The 17274-nt window shown below is 59.0% G+C and overlaps 1 pseudogene across 1 annotated transcript; it reads right to left on the minus strand.

The window, feature by feature from the left end:
• Positions 1-9577: 9577 nt before the first annotated feature.
• Positions 9578-12753, minus strand: LOC309591976 (annotated as a pseudogene). Its single transcript has 3 exons — positions 12526-12753; positions 10297-10481; positions 9578-9814 (listed from the first exon to the last, which is right to left on the minus strand). The product of its transcript is annotated as an uncharacterized misc_RNA (transcript).
• Between the last annotated feature and the right edge of the window lie 4521 nt (positions 12754-17274).

The raw sequence follows: 17274 nt of genomic DNA on the forward strand, positions 1-17274 counted from the left end.
TTGGGTGACGTGCTCGTGTGATACCGCCGGAGCCGAGGGCCGCCGGAGGAGCCGCAGAGGGCACAGATGCCTCGCCCCGATGCCAGCGTACCCAGCAAACGCGGGGATTCGCAGCCCTGCGCACACGCAAACGTTCCTGCTCCCGTCTCCGCAAGCACCAAATTTGCACCGAAAATTCCCTCCAGTGCACGCAAACACGGAGAAATCCCCAGGCCGGAGTCTCCGGGTTCATAAACGCGGGGCAAAAATCCCCCGTGGCTTCGTAACCCAGCATTAAACCTCCCCGCGTGCGCGGGCTCGCTGTCCGTGTCCAGCCGATCCTGCCTTAAATCAGGGATTCGTGCCATTTCAAGTTTCTTTTCACTGCCCAAGCTGTAGAAACAGACCTCGCTATAAATGAGCATCTCTATATTTTTGAGCATTTCAAAGCAAATGGAAATTACGGGAATGCGCGGGCAGGATTATCCCGCTCGCGAGGAAGCACCCTGGTGATGGCTGCGGGAACCTCGGGGGAGAGGATGCCCGCAGGAGACAAAAGAGTCCCTCAAGTTTGCCTTTAAAACACCTTTTTTCTCCCGTTTAGCATCCTGTCTTCCACAGCGGCTTCAAAATAAGTGAATAAATACAGCTGCCGCTTTATTGCTCCTTATGCAAACAGCCAGCCCCGATCCTGCCGCCGTGTAACCGTGCGCTTAATTGAAATCACACGTTCAAAGCTGGGCAAGCGCCGAGGCCTCTCCCCAAAAAACAAAAAAGCCGCCACCGAGAAAAAAAAAAACCCGCAGAGATTCACAGCTTCTGGCTTTGCTGGCCCGGAGGTTGTGTGGGTTAAAATAGGGGTGGTGGTGTACGAGTTTTTGATTTGTTTTATCGAAAGCCTGTTAAATCTCTTAATTGTTTTTCCTCTTTATAATAAGTCGTGACTGACACTGTAATTGGGGTGTAGGTTCCTGGGGGAAGGGATGCTGGAGATGCTCCTCCGGTTATTCCCGGAGCAGTTCATGCTGCAGTTGTTGGGACGGGCGAGCCGGCGGCAAGGCAGGGCGTTACGGTGCGATGCTGCTGGCAAGAAGGATGGACAGACGGATGGACAGCGAGCCGGAGGGCCGAGCGACGGACAAAAGCACCGGTTGACTTTTCCCTTCGGCTTCTCCCGCTCGGCCCAATTCGCTGCCTAATGACGCGTCCTGTTTCCCATTAGTTCTGTGTGCTCAGCTAATGCATTTCGGTTGGAAAGCTGGAAATTTTCACTGGCTGGTAATGACTTGGGAAATATAGCACCCAGCAGCCAGGCGGAGCGGGGGCCGGGGACCCCCCGCGTCCCCCTGCCCGCGCCGCCTTGACCCACCGGCTCCATCCCGCCCCAGCTGCTCCAGCACAGGAGAGGTTTTTTGGGCAGGGGAGATGAAAGGATGGATCCTGATCCTTTTTTTTTTTTTTTTTTGGTGTTTTTCTGTTTAAATTTTATTTTATTCCAGTTTTGTTTTTCAAGAGGGGGTTTCTTAAGGGGGTAAAAAAAAAATCCCAACCACAAAACAACAACACAAAAAGCCCCCAGCCCTTTGTAAACATCCCCCTGCGCAAAGGGAAGGAGGTGAAAAGCATTTCCTGATAACTCCATTAAAGAATGAGGCTGCATTAACATTCCAAGTACCTCGACAAGAGATGAAAGTGGGGAACTTGAGTTCAGCCTCTCCTTGCTCCAGATGTTATTATGGGCTCCCTGAAAGGTTTTTTTATTTCTTTTTTTGCCGAGAGACAAAGATGTTGCCTACTTCAAACGGGGCTAATTGATGCTAATGACTATCAGATAGAGTGGGGGCCCTTGTTCCCCCCTGCAAAGGGGAAAGAGAGAGTGCATTTTACAATCCCCTCATAGAAAACGCCCCACTCTTCAAACCAGGTTGCTGCTTTGGGGATTTTTGTTTCTCTCTGGCTGCTGCTTTCCCTCCTCCTCCTCTCCCCCCCCCTTCATCTTCGCTGTCCCCCTTCTTCTGGGCACCCCGCGGCTCTCACTTGTTTGCCCATGAGAAATTTCACACCTCGCCTCCGTCGGTGGGGAGAGCCTGGCTCCATTTCCATCCCTCCCCGAGCCTCAAAACCATCCCGGCGGGCGAAAGAAGTGGTGGAAATTTCCCCAAAACCCACAGCAAGCACACGCGAAAACGTGATGGGCATTTTCTGCATCTGTAATCCGGGCCGTGAGCCCTTCTGCGAGTGGGAAAACGTCTTCTCGACCGAGAGCGTCCTTTCAGCCGCAGCCACTTAGGGGGAAGATGGATCCCAGGGCTCCTGTTGCTGATTAGACAGGCGTGTGCTTGCACTCATTAGGGTAACTAGCCCAGCACCGCCAACCTAAGGAGTCTGAAACCATGAGCTCGTGCCTTTTACTCTTAAAAAACATAAAAATTGGCTTAGAAATGGGATTCCGAACACTAACTTTAGCTTTTAGCCTTGTGTCAGATTTTTGCAGCCATTTCTCCTGTGATAATCCATAGTAATAATAAACAATAATCCATGGTCTGATAATAAAAGGCAATGAGGAACGTCCCCAAATCACATGGCTCCCGGAGCTGGTGATTTGCCCCTTCCCAAATCAGATCCCACTGAATCCTGTAGGGGAACGGGGATTCATCTTTGCTGAGAAAAGAGGAGCATGTTTTTTTTTCCCCGGCAGATAACTGATGCGTGTTGGTTCCTTCATCACAAAGCCTAGAAAAAGAGAAATTACTCCGGCTGACGATAATTCCCGTGCGTGCTCTCCGCTCCGGGAGCGCCCGGCAGTGCCGGGTGCCGGGGCGCTGCCTGGCCTCGGCTTTGCCGCCTTCGGCAGGGTGCTGGGGATGCGCAGAGAGCCCCCGCGCACGGCGCTGGTGTCGAAAGCTCTTGGCGAACCCCCCCGTTTGCAGCGGGATCCGGCCACAGTGGGCTTTGCCTCCCGCATCCTCGGCACCTTGCCCGGTCCCATTAACAGACCCAAACTGGGGCGAGGATGGGAGCGACGGCACGACGCCGTCTGCGCTTTGAGGGCATTATACGACAACCGGTTGCAGGTGGCAAGAGCACGGCCAGCCCCATACGTCCCCCGCGAGAGCCCAGCGCGGGGATGGCCACCGGCTGCGGGGGAATGCTGCTTCTGAGACCGTGGTTACTTCTCAGCTGAGTGCTCCCCAGTTTGATCCACTGCCCGAGCACTGGACGGGCCGCAAAGGCCCTGTGCAAGCAGCAGCGTGGGACGGACACGAGGATTTGGGAGTAGAAGAGTTTCCTCCAAGGATACGCCAAGGATATGTCTGGGGAGGAGATGGCCCCGCTCCCCTGTCCTCTCCGTCCCTCTCACCCTACCCCGGCTCTGGCTCGGCGAAGCTCTCGGGGAGCCGATTCAACACGTTCAGGCAATGGGAAATCAACTCTGCCAAACGCAGGGCCCTTGCTTTCGGCTCAGGGGTGCGGGCAGAGGGGAGCAGCACCCTCCTCTCCCCCAGCCCCAGACAGCCAATACACACCCCAGCCGCCCTTCAGACACTGGCCCCGGCTTCATTGTCAGGTTAATTTGGGATAATGGCCTGCAAAGCACCTCAGCCCCATCCAGGTCTCATTAGCACTTGATAATATCAAGCATCCTGAGGAATTGCGGCTCTTTCCCCCTCCTCCCCAGAGCAGGGTGATGTCCCCGGGGATGGGGACAGGACCTGCTCCTCCATTGCCAAGCACCTCTCCCCCCAGGGCCTCGGGGCTTTCCTGTGATTTATCACCCAGGCTGGTATTTCCAGGCAAGATCTGAATTAAGCCCAGCAAGGCTGGATCCCACTCCGGCCTTTCGATGGGGAGATGTTGTCCCTGATCCAAGCGGGGCCGTTCCTCGGTGTCACATCCCTCGGTGTCACATCTGGCCTCACATCTCAGCCAGATGTGAAATGAGGGAGCGGGGACCTGCTGCATCCCCTCCCCCTCCCCAGGTGCTGGGGGTCCCTGCAAATACAGAGTGAGTTGAGCCCCCCATGGGGTCACCATCCCAAAGTCTGGCTGACCCCCAAAAAACAAGGTGATGCCCTCCGGCGAGGCCTCGGAGGATGCTCCGTGGTCCTCCCGTCAAGCACAGACCTGAACACCACCACCACGGTGTTCACAGGGGTTGCGAGTGCAGGTATTAAGAGCATCCCAAACCCACGTATTTAAAATTAATTGGGAATTATATCCAGACTAAGCATTGAGGCAGCCCTGGTACAGGCCTGAGCGCCCGATCAGCCCGCTGCTCCCTTCAATTATCTTTTTTCTCCCACATTGTTCTCTCCTAATGAGGAGACTAATGACCAAAGGATGGTTCATAAGTGGTTCCCAGACTCTCCTTGCCCAGGGCAAACACCGGCCACAATAGGATCACAAATTGTAGGGAGAAGCCCCGGCTGATCACATCAGAAACGGTGCAGGGATTTATCTCTCTGCCTTAACAATAACAGTATGTTCTTAATCGCCACTCCAAAGGGACAGCTAGCAGGGGATCTGCCCGGCCTCATCATTAAAAGCTGGCAGCATCTTTGCTAGCGCTGCCCCTTTGTTCATCTTTCATTATTCCAATGCTCCGGCCCCGTTAATTCCTCTCCATCTTATTAAATCAATAGAGATGGAGTGGGGGAAGGATGGGGCAGAGCAAGGGTCGGATCCGGCTCGGCTCTCGGCAGGGGTGCTGAGTGGGAGCGGGATAAGCACGAATCGAGCTGACACCACGCGTGTCCAGGGCTGCGTTTACCCAGCTCCCGCAGCTGGGGAAACTGAGGCACGGGAGCATCTCAGCCTAAGTCCCAGGCGGATTTAGCAGAGCTGGGGAGCACTTTATCCGCGTCTCCCAGCCAGATCCCCTTACTCATCCCATACCATCATGGCTTACTTGATTTAATGATTTAATCAACTTTTTAAAATAAAATCACACCCTTGCAGCGGGTGCCTGGTGCCAGTGCCCCCAGTACACCCCCAGTGAGAGCCCAGCCCAGCCCTGCCAGGGCGGCAGTGCCACGGGGCCGAGGGATTTTGTGCCACCAACCATTTGCAAAGGGGGAGATGGTGCCATTCGCATCATTTTTTCTCTTTTTCCCAACAGTTCGTCTCACTGAAACGAAGCAAACTGGTTTCTGGCAGGCCCTGCCATGTGCATGGCCGGGAGCGGAGCCGAGGAGGGATTTCTCCTCCCAGTCTTTCCATTTTTGAGACTGGGATGGGAGGCGAGGAAGGAGCAGGGAGCAGGGGAGCCAGTGGGGTGAGCACCAGCAGCTTTTTAAGAGGCCAACCCAGCCCGGGGCTCCCTCAGCAGACCCCGAACCACCCTGCGCAGCCCTACGCAGGATTTAGGCACCGACAGCCCTCAGTCCATGATCCGCAGCCCTGTGTTTCTCGTTGCAGGATAAAGACCTTTTAAACCCAGGATTTTTAAATCCAGAGATTTTGGCCCCTGCAGTTCTCACCCCATATGAGGGGTCTCCTTCGTCACCCAGTTTCCCCGCTGCATTTCCAGGCAGGTCACCCCGTTTCACCCTTATTTTCATGTATCCAGGAGCTCCTTCCCAGCTGAGAGTTTATCGGTGCCTTTGCTCTTTGGCTGAGCGAGGCAACTTGGGGCAAATTCATCCCAGAAAGACTGCAAAAGTTGGGATGTCCTGGAGTTTTCTCCCATTGCTCGTGATGTTTTTTTTTAATTTCCACTGAAACCAGGCAGCGTGGAGCCGTCGGAGCTGCCCGGCAGCCTCGGGAAGCTTATTTGATGTTTCAATCGGGAATTAAAGGGGAGGGAGAAGCAGGGGGAAATGCTCCCTGACCATTTAACAAGATTACACGACGAGACGGAGCCTGGAAACATGCATGGCCGACCCCGGCGCCCCGCATCCCGGCTCGGGTCGGGCTTTGCCTTGAACCTCCGCCGCCAGCGTGTTGCCCTCGCCGGCACCCCGGCCCGTCCTCTGCACACGGTAATCCCATTTAGCAAAACTCCCCGAAAAGAGAGCCCGAGGGGGCAATCGGCCAAGGAGAAGGGGGCTGCCGGCTCGGGGAAGGGATGCAAAAGGCGCCTGGGAAAGCAGCTGGGTCATGGGGATTGGGGGGCTGGAGGGGTCCCGCTGCTCCAGCATCCAAACGCCCCATCCCGCAAACTTCTACCAAGTAAACGCGACCGGTGCAAACAAATCGCGTCCGTCGCCATGTGCTCAGCAGGAATAATCCTGGCAGGACAGAGGGGGACACAGAGGAGCCCTGCGCTAGGTTATCCCTTCTCCTATCTCTCCATCCATCTCCCATCCCATCCCATTTACCCAGCCACCCGTTTGCACCTATTCACCATTCATCCCCAATCATCCACCCATCCATCTACCCCCATGCAGACCAGCCTGTTCTTCTGGGCAAACAGTCCACCCTGCCACATCTACCCACCCGTCTCACAACCTACCTGTCCTCCTACAAGCCGCCTACTTATCTACAGAGCGGAGATTTGCTGGGGAGGGCTCAGCGCTGCATCTTTAGCAGATAGCCTTTATCCTCTTAATAAGGCTGCTTAATTCTCACTTCCTTATAATTATCTGTCACTGAAAGCCAACTTGTTTTTTGCAGACAGGTGAAAAAACGGCATCTTTGAGAGAGCAATGTGATACACAGGATTGGGAAGGGACTAGCGGGGTTGTGGGGATGAATGTGGGGTTCGGGTAAGGACACACAGCTCTTATTCTGCACAGGCTTTCCTGGGGGATGAGAGTAGCCAAGGCTCTCTCCCAGGTGAGTTGATCCAGCCCAAGACCTTGCCAAGCTCTGGGAGCATCGCTCTCCCTTATTTTCCACGGTGCCAAATCGCTGTGCCCGGGTTTGATCCCAATCCATGCGCCCCGGTCGCGCTGCCAGGAGCTGGGCTCAGCTGCAAGACCTGCTCCCCAGCCCGGGGAGGGAGGTGTCTCCAATGGGAGAAGAAAACTGCATTTCTGTCCCCTTTCTGGGATGCCAGGGCCGGTGGGGGCTTGGCAGGGCATAAAATGATCCAGCTGAATCCAGCTTTTCTGAAAACCATCAACTCCATCCCGTTATCAGGCTCAGACCTGGGCGTTTGGCTCTTCTCGTCCCCGCTGGAGCAGTAATCGGCCGCTTTGTCCTGCAGATACCGTCCCTTCCCCACCCTGAGGAGCCTGCAAACAGGTTAATGGCTGGGTGGGAGGGAGGCAGGGGATGGCCTTCCCCGTCCCCTGGCAGGTAGGAAAGGGGACACAGGCATCCTGAGCCCTGTGCACCCCCAGGGACCCGCCACCCCCTCCAGGATCATCACCCACCATCAGAAAAGGCTCCCAGCCAAAGCCCGAGGGGCCAGAGGGACGGACGTGGTTTAATTCAGCTCATATAAAAGTCACCTTTTGAAAAACTCAATCAAGCCCAGCAGTTTTAATTAAAGTCACTTCCCTGGTTGGATGCTGTCCGCAGAGGGGTCTGGGCAGACCCTGCAGGAGCATCCCCTGGCCTGGGGACGGGTCCCCTGCTGCCCGCCCCGGAGGAGCCCGGCACCGCCAAAAGGCCCAATCCTGCCCGAGGCGGAGCACGGCCAGCTCCCAGGGGATTAAAGGTGTCCTGAGAACAACTTAACTCTCGCAATCAGCTCGGCCCCCGGCCAGGCGATATTAAAACATCCCCCGTAAGCCCTGTTGTCTTGGGGATGATTGCAATAAACCCACCAGCAGGCGAGATTAGCGGGTTAACCCCGCCGGCGCAGCCCGGGCTCTCAGCAGACATGTGAAGACATTAGCACAGTTTGGGCTCTTTGAGGCGCGCTGGCTAATCCCGGCTCTGAAAACAGCCGGGACAAAGGGCAGCTTCCGTCACATCGTCCCCTTCTCCTGCCACCGTCCCCTTCTTCTTGCACTGTCCTCTTCTTGCATTGTCCCCCTCTCCTTGCATTGTCCCCTTCTTGCATCGTCCCCCTCTCCTTGCACCATCCCTTTCTCCTTGCATCGTCCCCTTCTCCTTGCATCGTCCTCTTTTCCTTGCGCCATCCCCTTTTCCTTGTATCGTCCCCTTCTTGCATCGTCCCCTTCTCCTTGCATCATCCCCTTTTCCTTGCACCATCCCCTTTTCCTTGCACCATCCCCTTCTCTTTGCACCATCCCCTTTTCCTTGCATCGTCCCCTTCTCCTTGCACCATCCCTTTCTCCTTGCATTGTCCCCTTCTCCTTACATTGTCCCCTTCTCCTTGCACCATCCCTTTCCCCTTGCATCGTCCCCTTTTCCTTGCATCGTCCCCCTCTCCTTGCACCATCCCCTTCTCCTTGCATCGTCCCCTTCTCCTTGCATCGTCCCCTTTTCCTTGCATTGTCCCCTTCTTGCATTGTCCTGTTTTCCTTGCACCATCCTCTTCTCCTTGCACTGTCCCTTTCTCCTTACATCGTCCCCCTCTCCTTGCATCATCCCCCTCTCCTTGCATTGTGCCCCTCTCCTTGCACCAACCCTTTCTCCTTGCATCATCTCCTTCTTGTATTGTCCCCTTTTCCTGGCATCGCCCCCCTCTCCTGCCATCATCTCCTTCTCCTTGCATTGTCCCCCTTCTCCTTGCATTGTCCCCTTCTCTTTGCCTCATCCCCTTTCCCCCTCTCCTTGCATCAGGTTTCATTCCTGCCCAAATAAACCCTCCACCTGGGTCCCTTCTTCCAGCCCCAAGCCCAGAGCAGACATGGGGACAATACGGTCAGCAGGAGCCAGCTCTGCCCAGGCGAGCACAGCACCCACACGTCCCCATCTCTGCTCTTATCTAGGAGGTCCAGGGCCATTGGTGCTTGCTCCCTCCCCTGCTCCCCATGGAGCCCACCCTTGGTTCATCCCCAGCCCAGTGTCCAGCCCAAACCTGCTGGATTTGAAACCTCCACAACTGCCTAAGCAGGGCCAAGCAATTAAAATTAAAACCTGGCTAATCCTTGCCCAGCTGAGATGGCACCCCAGGCGTCCAGCTCACAAAGCCACCGCCAGCTCTGCTCTCCAGGTACGTTTTCCCTGGTTTTCCCAACTTTCCTGACTCTGAAAGCCCCGGAGAGCAGGATGCCATCACTGGGTCGGGATGTGTGAGCCATGGGCAGAGCAGGGCTTTAATGGTGCAGATGCTGCTGGTAGGAAGATGGAGATGGATGGAGCACAAGATGAAGGTCCTCTACAAGGACCTGGAAGCAAGATGGAGATGGATGGACCGTGAGATGGAGCTCCTCTACAAGGACCTGGGCTCTGTGAAGGTCCTGAGCTATTTGAGAGCACAAGGAGGTATCTGAGCACCTGGCGCCTTTGGGACAAGCCTGGCTATGGGGCTGGTCGTGGGTGGGGTGTGCAGGTGGCCCCTACTCCCCCAAGTCCTCCAGGGCTTGCTCCCAGGAACAAGCCCCCACTGAACGCTTGCTGCCACTGCAGGCATGTGTTGTTCCTCCTCCTCCTCCTGCAAAGATGAGCCCAAAAGTTGCATAAATAATTTATTTTCGCACTGCAAAAATAATGGGTGCCCTGTATATATTAGATACGCTCGTTGCCAGCTATGATACATTCATATAATACACACGGAAAAGCCGCCCGAAGGGGCGATTCAGCAGCTCTTTGCCACAGTCTGTGCGGGTGCTGTCCCTGAGCCCGGGCAGGAGGCCGTGTCCTCCTGGCCGTCCTCTGACTCTGCTCGGAAGTCCTTGTCCTCCTCGCCGTGGTGGCTCTGCGAGTCGGGGCTCCTCTGTGGGGTGGCCAAACCCATTTTGGCCAGTTTGGCTTGTTGCTGTTCCAGGCTTTGTTTCCTCCACTTGATCCTCCGGTTTTGGAACCAGACTTTCACCTTAGGAAAAGGTAAAGCTCAGCTTTCAAACCTGGTTTCTCCACGGACCATGGGGTCATGGTCTGCTAAACCCCCGTGGCTCAGGCAGTGCCCAGACTCTCCAGAAACCCTTAGATGCCCACAGCCTCCGACATCCCCTGGCCAGGAGAGAGGTCCCCTGCCACGCTCTGTCCCTAGCAAGATGGAAAACTGTCCCCTGCAAGCCAGGAGCTGGGACCTGCCAGTGGTGGAGAAGGTCCAGCCTTAAGATGGACACAAGTTCAACCCCTCCACGTGGCCCTAGGACAGCCACTTGGTGACTCAGTTTCCCCATCTGTGATCCTCCACCCTTTTAATGTAAATTATCTGCAATTACTACCCGACACGGCTCCTGCCGCAGGCTGAGGGATGTGGCCCAGGTCCCACCCGTGGGCACACGGGTTTGGGAGCCTCCCTGGACCTGCTGGTGGGAGCAGGTGGAGATGGAGCACGGTGGGGCTTACCTGCTCTTCAGTGAGGTGCAGGGAGGAGGCGAGCAGGCACCTCTCCGTGCCCACCATGTACTGCTGCCGTGCAAACTCCTTCTCCAGTCGGGCCAGCTGGTCACTGGTGAAAATGGTCCGGACTCGCTTGGCTTTGCCAGTCTTGGCTTTGAAGATGGGGAAGCAGCACTTGGAGAGCAGGTAGCCTGGAGGTGAGAGAGAAGGGAGGTCAGGGTGGAGAGGAGCCCTGGAAGGGGTCCCCTTTGGAGTGGGGTCCCCCCTTGGAAGGTCCCTTCTTGGAGAGGCAGAAAGGATTTTCCCATTTGGAGGTGTCCCCTTTGGAGAGGTCTCTTTGGAGGGGGTCCGCTATTTGAAGAGGTGCGAGAGGGTCCTCCATTTAGAGAGGATCTCCTTGGAGAGGTGAATACAGGTCCCTCTCGTAGAGAATGCCTTTGGAGGGGCTCCCCGTGAAGAGGTAGAAGGAGCTCCCCCATTTGGAGATGTCCCCCTGAGAGAGGCCAGAGGGTCCCATTTAGAGAGGCAGAAGAGGGTCCTTGTTGGAGAGATCCCCTTGGGAGGAGGCGGAGGAGGTCCCCCCTTTGGAGACATCCAAATGGGAGACGTGGACAGGGGCATGGGTCCCCCTGGAAGAGATTCCCTTTGGAGAACTCCCCCGGGAGAGGCGGGCATGCCCCGCTCCTTGGAGAGGTGAAAGGAGATCCCCATTTGGAGATGTCCCCATGGAAGAGATGGATTCGAGTCCTCCTTGGAGACATCCCCTTTGGAAGGGGTCCCCTTGGAGAGGTGGAAGGACATCACCATTTGAAGACGGCCCCATGGGAGAGGTGGATTCAGGTCCCCATTTGGACACATCCCCATGGGAGAAGTGGACAGGGCCCTCCCTGGAAGAAGCCCCCTTGAGAGGGGTCTCCTGGGAGAGGTAGCCAAGGGTCCCCCCTTGAAGAGATGGAAAGAGATCCCCATTTGGAGGTGTTCCCATGGGAGAGGTGGACAAGGGTCCCCCTGGGAGAGGTCCCTTTGGGAGGGGACCCCCAGGAGAGGTGGGCAGGCATCCCCCCTTGGACACATGGAAGGAGATCCCCATTTGGAGACATCCCCATGGGAGAGGTGGATGCAGGTCCCCCTGGAAGAGATCCCCCTTGGAGGGGTCCCCCCTTGGAGTGGTGGAAGGAGGTCCCCCATTTGGGGCTGTCCCCATAGGAGAGGTGGACAGCCACCCTGCAGAAGAGGTCCCCTTGAGCGGGGTCACCCATTTGGAGAGGTGTGCCAAGGTCCCCCCTTGGAGTGGTGGAAGGAGGTCCCCATTTGGAGATGTCCCCACGGGAGAGGTGGATGCAGGTCCCCCTGGAAGAGATCCCCCTTGGAGGGGTCCCCCCTTGGGGAGCTGGAAGGAGGCCCCCATTTGGGGGTGTCCCCATGGGAGAGGTGGACAAGACCCCCCCTAGAAGAGGTTCCCTTGAGTGGGGTCCCCTATTTGGAGAGGTGTGCCAAGGTCCCCCCTTGGAGTGGTGGAAGGAGGTCCCCATTTGGAGATGTCCCCACGGGAGAGGTGGATGCAGGTCCCCCTGGAAGAGATCCCCCTTGGAGGGGTCCCCCCTTGGGGAGCTGGAAGGAGGCCCCCATTTGGGGGTGTCCCCATGGGAGAGGTGGACAAGACCCCCCCTAGAAGAGGTTCCCTTGAGTGGGGTCCCCTATTTGGAGAGGTGTGCCAAGGTCCCCCCTTGGAGTGGTGGAAGCAGGTCCCCAGTTGGAGGTGTCCCCATGGGAGAGGTGGATGGGGGTCCCCCCTTGGAGTGGTGGAAGCAGGTCCCCCACTTGGGGGTGTCCCCATGGGAGAGGTGGACGGGGGTCCCCCCTTGGAGTGGTGGAAGCAGGTCCCCCACTTGGGGGTGTCCCCATGGGAGAGGTGGACGGGGGTCCCCCCTTGGAGTGGTGGAAGCAGGTCCCCCACTTGGGGGTGTCCCCATGGGAGAGGTGGACGGGGGTCCCCCCTTGGAGTGGTGGAAGCAGGTCCCCCACTTGGGGGTGTCCCCACGGGAGAGGTGGATGGCGGTCCCCCCTTGGAGTGGTGGAAGCAGGTCCCCAGTTGGAGGTGTCCCCACGGGAGAGGTGGATGCGGGTCCCCGGGCAGAGATCCCCGTTGGAGGGGGCCCCCTTGGGCGGCGGGAAGGCGGGCCCCATGTGGGGGTGCCCCCCGGGAGCGGGCGGGCTGCCCGGGGCCGGCGGTACCTGTCGGGACCCCGCAGCAGGCGGCGCAGAGCGGCCGGGGGGCGGCGGGCGGCGGCGGCAGCAGGACCCGGGCGGCGGCGGCGGCGGCGGCGGGAGCGGGGGGGGGCCCCGGCAGGGACCCCCAAAAGGGCGGCGGAGCCGGGGGGGGGGGAGGCGCGTCCCAGCAGCGCCGCGATGGTGAAGGCCTGGCCGGGGCGGGCGGGGGGGCGGCGGGGCCGGGGCCGGCATGGCGGGCTCCGCTCGGGGCCGTGCCTCCCGCCTTTATAGGGTCGCCCACGACCGGCCCCCGCGGGACCATCGTCCGGCCCCGGCAGCCCGCGGGGGGCGGGATGGGGCGGGCGGGGACCGCTGGCATCGCCCTGTCGCCTGCCCGGGGGGTCCCGTGTCCCCTCCACGTCCCCCTGCCCTCCATCGGGATGTGTCCCCCCGCCACCTCCCCCTGGCCTCGACTGGGGTGTCCCCCCCCGTGTCCCCCTGCCCCGGGATGGAGACCCCCTGTGTCCCCCTTCCACTGGGATAGAGACCCCCCGTGTCCCCCTGCCCCTAGAGTGGAGACTCCCGTGTCCCCCTTCCCCTGGGATGGAGACCCCCCGTGTCCCCCTTCCCCGGGATGGAGACCCCCCGTGTCCCCCTGCCCCTGGAGTGGAGACCCCCGTGTCCCCCTTCCCCTGGGATGGAGACCCCCGTGTTCCCCTTCCCCTGGGATGGAGACCCCCCCATGTCCCCATTCCCCGGGATGGAGACCCCCCGTGTCCCCCTGCCCCTGGAGTGGAGACTCCCATGTCCCCCTTCCCCTGGGATGGAGACCCCCCGTGTCCCCCTTCCCCGGGATGGAGACCCCCCGTGTCCCCCTGCCCCTGGAGTGGAGACCCCCGTGTCCCCCTTCCCCAGGATGGAGAACCCCTGTGTCCCCCTGCCCCTGGACTGGAGAGCCTCCCATGTCCCGTGTCCCCCCCCCCGGTGGCTTTGGCTCTGAAATACCCAAGCAGGAGGATCCAGGCGCCCACCCTGGGGACACCACAGGACAGCCAGTGTCACCCCAAGGCCACCAAAGGCCCCAGGGGGGACTCGGGGTCCCCCTTGGCACTCTTGAGTCTGGCACACTGGCACGCACCCCACTGCACGGCTGCTTTTTGGGGGGGCACAGCTGTACGCCGGGGCCAGTGAGGTGAAGGGACAGGACCAGGGATGCTCCAAGAGGCAGTGGCAGAGGCGGGGGGCTGTCCCGGCACCCCCCTCTCTCCTGATGGGATTCAGATGGTCATTAGGGTCTGAGATTCTTAAAATCCCGCAGCTTTTCCTAATGAGCTGGGAAAAGTCACACCTCGGGCCCGGCGCGGCGGGGGAGCGAGCCCCGGTCAAAGGACTCCACCGGGGCTCGGGGGGTTTATTGGGGAGGAAATGGGGCGCGGGGGATCGGGGGGCCGGGGCCCACATCTGCACAGCAGCAGCCGCCCTCGCTCGGCTTTCACGAGGTCCCCGGGACCCAGCGCACGCGTGTGCAGCCCCCAAAGCTGGGAAAAAAAGAAAACCAAGGATCGCTGCGGTGCTGAGAAAGTCATTATGGAGCATCCTCCGCTCCGCAGCTGCGTGGCCACCCCGGGGATGGGGACGGGGACGCCCCAGCTCCTCGGTACCAGGGCACATCCGAGGCCGGTACCGGCAGGCGAAGGCTCCCCGGGGGCGTCTTTACGTTAAAAAGCCATAAAAAGCCCGTGGTGGGCACCGTGCCGGCGGCGATGCCACGCTCCGTGGGCCGTGCCGGCGGCGATGCCGCGCTCCCCAGCTCATCGCGGGGGCCATCGCCCCGCAGCCACTGCGGTGGGGGCAAATAAAGGCCCTGGGGGGGCAGAGATGAAAGGGCGGCAGATTTGGCGTTATTAGTTCTTAATTACAGTCTTGAAAAGGCCGAGATAAAAAGACAGGAGGCCCCTGCCCAGGCCTGGTGGGCTCGGTGTTTGCTTAGGAGGTGCTTTCCCTTTTTTTATTCCCTTTTTTCCTCTCTCTCTGTTTGATGGAGCTCAGCAAACAACCCCCCCCCAGCACCCCCACACAGCGGGGTGGCCCCAGCACCGGGGAGGGGGGTGCCTGGCACCCCTGTGCTGGATGGGATGCTAATGGCATCCATAGGGTTGGGATCCAGGTGATATGGGGCCAAAAATGGGGATACTGGTACGCAGTGGGGCTTTGGGACAGGCAGATGGGAAAATCCCATCCTGGAGAGATGGGGGGGGGGTAGTAATTTGGCGGGGTGATGCTGTGCAAGCGAAGAGCACGGGAGGGCTGGAATTGGGGGGTTCGCCACCCAAAAACCAAGCTCCTCCGTTCACCAGGTCCGGATCCAGAAGAGGGACGGGAACCCAGGGATGGCTCCTGCCTAATTTTCAGGCAAAATTGCCCCAAGGCTCGGGCTCCTGAGCTAATTAATAACAATGCTGCTCATTAGCCCGTGGCCGGGCTGTCTGGGCAGGGTGTGGATTGTCCGTCTGCAGGGCACTGGGGCTCCCAGGGTCCCCCCTGTCCCCAGGCAGCCTCAGGGGTGACCCCGCAGCCCCAGGGCCCCCCCTTGGTCCTGTGACCACCCCCTCTCCTGCAGCATCCCTCTGTCCGGCCCTTGTCCGTCTGGCCATCCCCGCTCTCGGAGCCCTTCACCCTTTGCATCCCATTGCCGATACGCCGTGCCGGTCCTGTGCTGGGGCTACGGACACCCACAATTTACAGGGAAAAGGGGGATTTTCTACCAATTCGGCTGAAATTATTGGAAAAAAGCAGAGTGTTTGGACACCCACTGCCATCAAGTGGCTGAGGAGGACCCAGGCCTGGCCCTCAGTCCCCCCGGGTCATTTTATCTGAATCCCAGATCTCCCCCCGCAATTAAATCCACTCTTCCTTCGGTGTTATTAAAGGTCTTGTCGCCCGGATTTGGGACGCAGAGCGAAGCCCTCCCTTAAGCACCCTAAGATATGCAGCTCTGCTGCTTCTCTCGATAGACTTGACCCAGCTCTAGTCCTCTTTTCTCAAGCAGGACTCATGCGTGCACAGGTCACCGCCACCGCAGGGGCTGTTTGCAGGTGCAAAGGCAGAAAAAAAGAAAGAAAAATATCATTTTTTAAACCCTGCGAGTGGTTGACCTGGGGAACTCCTTGCACAGGAGCTCTTGGAGGTTGAGGGCTTCAACAGAGGAGTTTCTGCAAATAATAACGTCCATAGGTGGGCGATACAGGATAAAACACGCCGTGCCCCAAACCGCGGGAGTCCTGCAGCAGATCTGGGCGAGCTGGGGCTGGGACGGGTCCCCCCGGGGCTGGGATGAGCCCCCGCTCCAGCAGACGAGCGGGATACAGAAGCCAAGCAAGAGGGATGCGCCTTAAACGTTTTGCACCTTTCCATGCACCTGAAGGAAAACTGGTGGGGTTTTTTTCCCCATAATCTTCCTTATTTCTGTTTCATGGCTTTTTAGAGCTGTGGCTCGTGGGGTTTGTGGCCGAGGACAAATCCTGTCCTGCCCTGTTCGCGCCGCTTTGGTCCCACTCTGGACCAGAGCTCTGTGGGACGCTGCTGGTGGCACAGCAGCCGCTTCCAGCAAAGCATCCGCTGCTCCGAGCACCTGGGACCGATCCCAACGGCACCCGAAGTGCAGAGCATCTCTGACCCACACGGACCCAAAAGCATCCCAGTTAGCAGGGACCCCAGTTAGCAGGCACCACTGTTAGTGGGTATACCAGTTAACAGGCATCCCAGTTGGTGGGCATCCCAGTTACTGGGCTTTTCAGTTAGTGAGTATCCCAATTAGTAGGATCCCAGTTGGTCAGGATCCCAGTTGGTCAGGATCCCAGTTGGTGAGCATCCCAGTTAGTGGGCATCCCAGTTAGTGGGCATCCCAGTTGGTAAGCATCCCAGTCAGTGAGCATCCCAGTCAGTGGGCATCCCAGTTGGTGAGCATCCCAGTTGGTGAGCATCCCCAGAAGCAGGTATCCCCGTTAGTGAGCATCCCAAGCACTGAGCATCCCAGTCAGTGGGCATCCCAGTTAGTGAGCATCCCAGTTAGTGAGCATCCCAGTTAGTGAGCATTCCAGTTAGTGAGCATCCCAGTTGGTGAGCATTTCCCGTAGCAGGCATCCCAGTTAGCGAGCATCACAGGTAATGAGTATCCCAGTTATCAGAGATCCCAGTCAGTGGGCTCCCAGTTAGCAAGCGTGCTAGTTAGTGGGGGTCCTGGTTAGCAAGCATCCCATTTAGCAGGGATCCCAGTTAGCACGATTCCAGTCAGCAGGCTGCCAGTTACAGAGGGTCCCAGTGACCAAACCCCCCAGTTAGCAGGCCGCTAATCAGCAGGGAGGCCGGTCAGTGTGGCTCCTGCTTAGCGTGTCGCTACTCGGCAGAGATCCCAGGTATCGGGGATCCCAGTTAGCAAGCGTCCCAGTGAGCGGGCTCCCAGTTCAGGAAGATTGGGGGGGGGGGGATCCAGAGCGGGCAGGGTCCTGCGGGGTGCCGGGGGGGTCCTGCGGGGTGCCGGGGAAGTCCCAGCGGGGTCTTGGGGGGTGCCGGGGGGTGCCAGGGAAGTCCCGGGGGGTGCCGGGGGGTGCCGGGGGGTGCCAGGGGGTGCCAGGGAAGTCCCAGGGGGGTCCCGGGGGGTGCCAGGGGGTCCCGGGGGGTGCCAGGGAAGTCCCAGGGGGGTGCCGGGGGGTGCCAGGGGGTCCCGGGGCGTCCCGGGGGGTGCCAGGGAAGTCCCAGGGGGGTCCCGGGGGG

Source organism: Platalea leucorodia, assembly GCF_965183815.1.
Source record: "Platalea leucorodia genome assembly, chromosome: 6".
NCBI classification, from domain to species: domain Eukaryota; kingdom Metazoa; phylum Chordata; class Aves; order Pelecaniformes; family Threskiornithidae; genus Platalea; species Platalea leucorodia.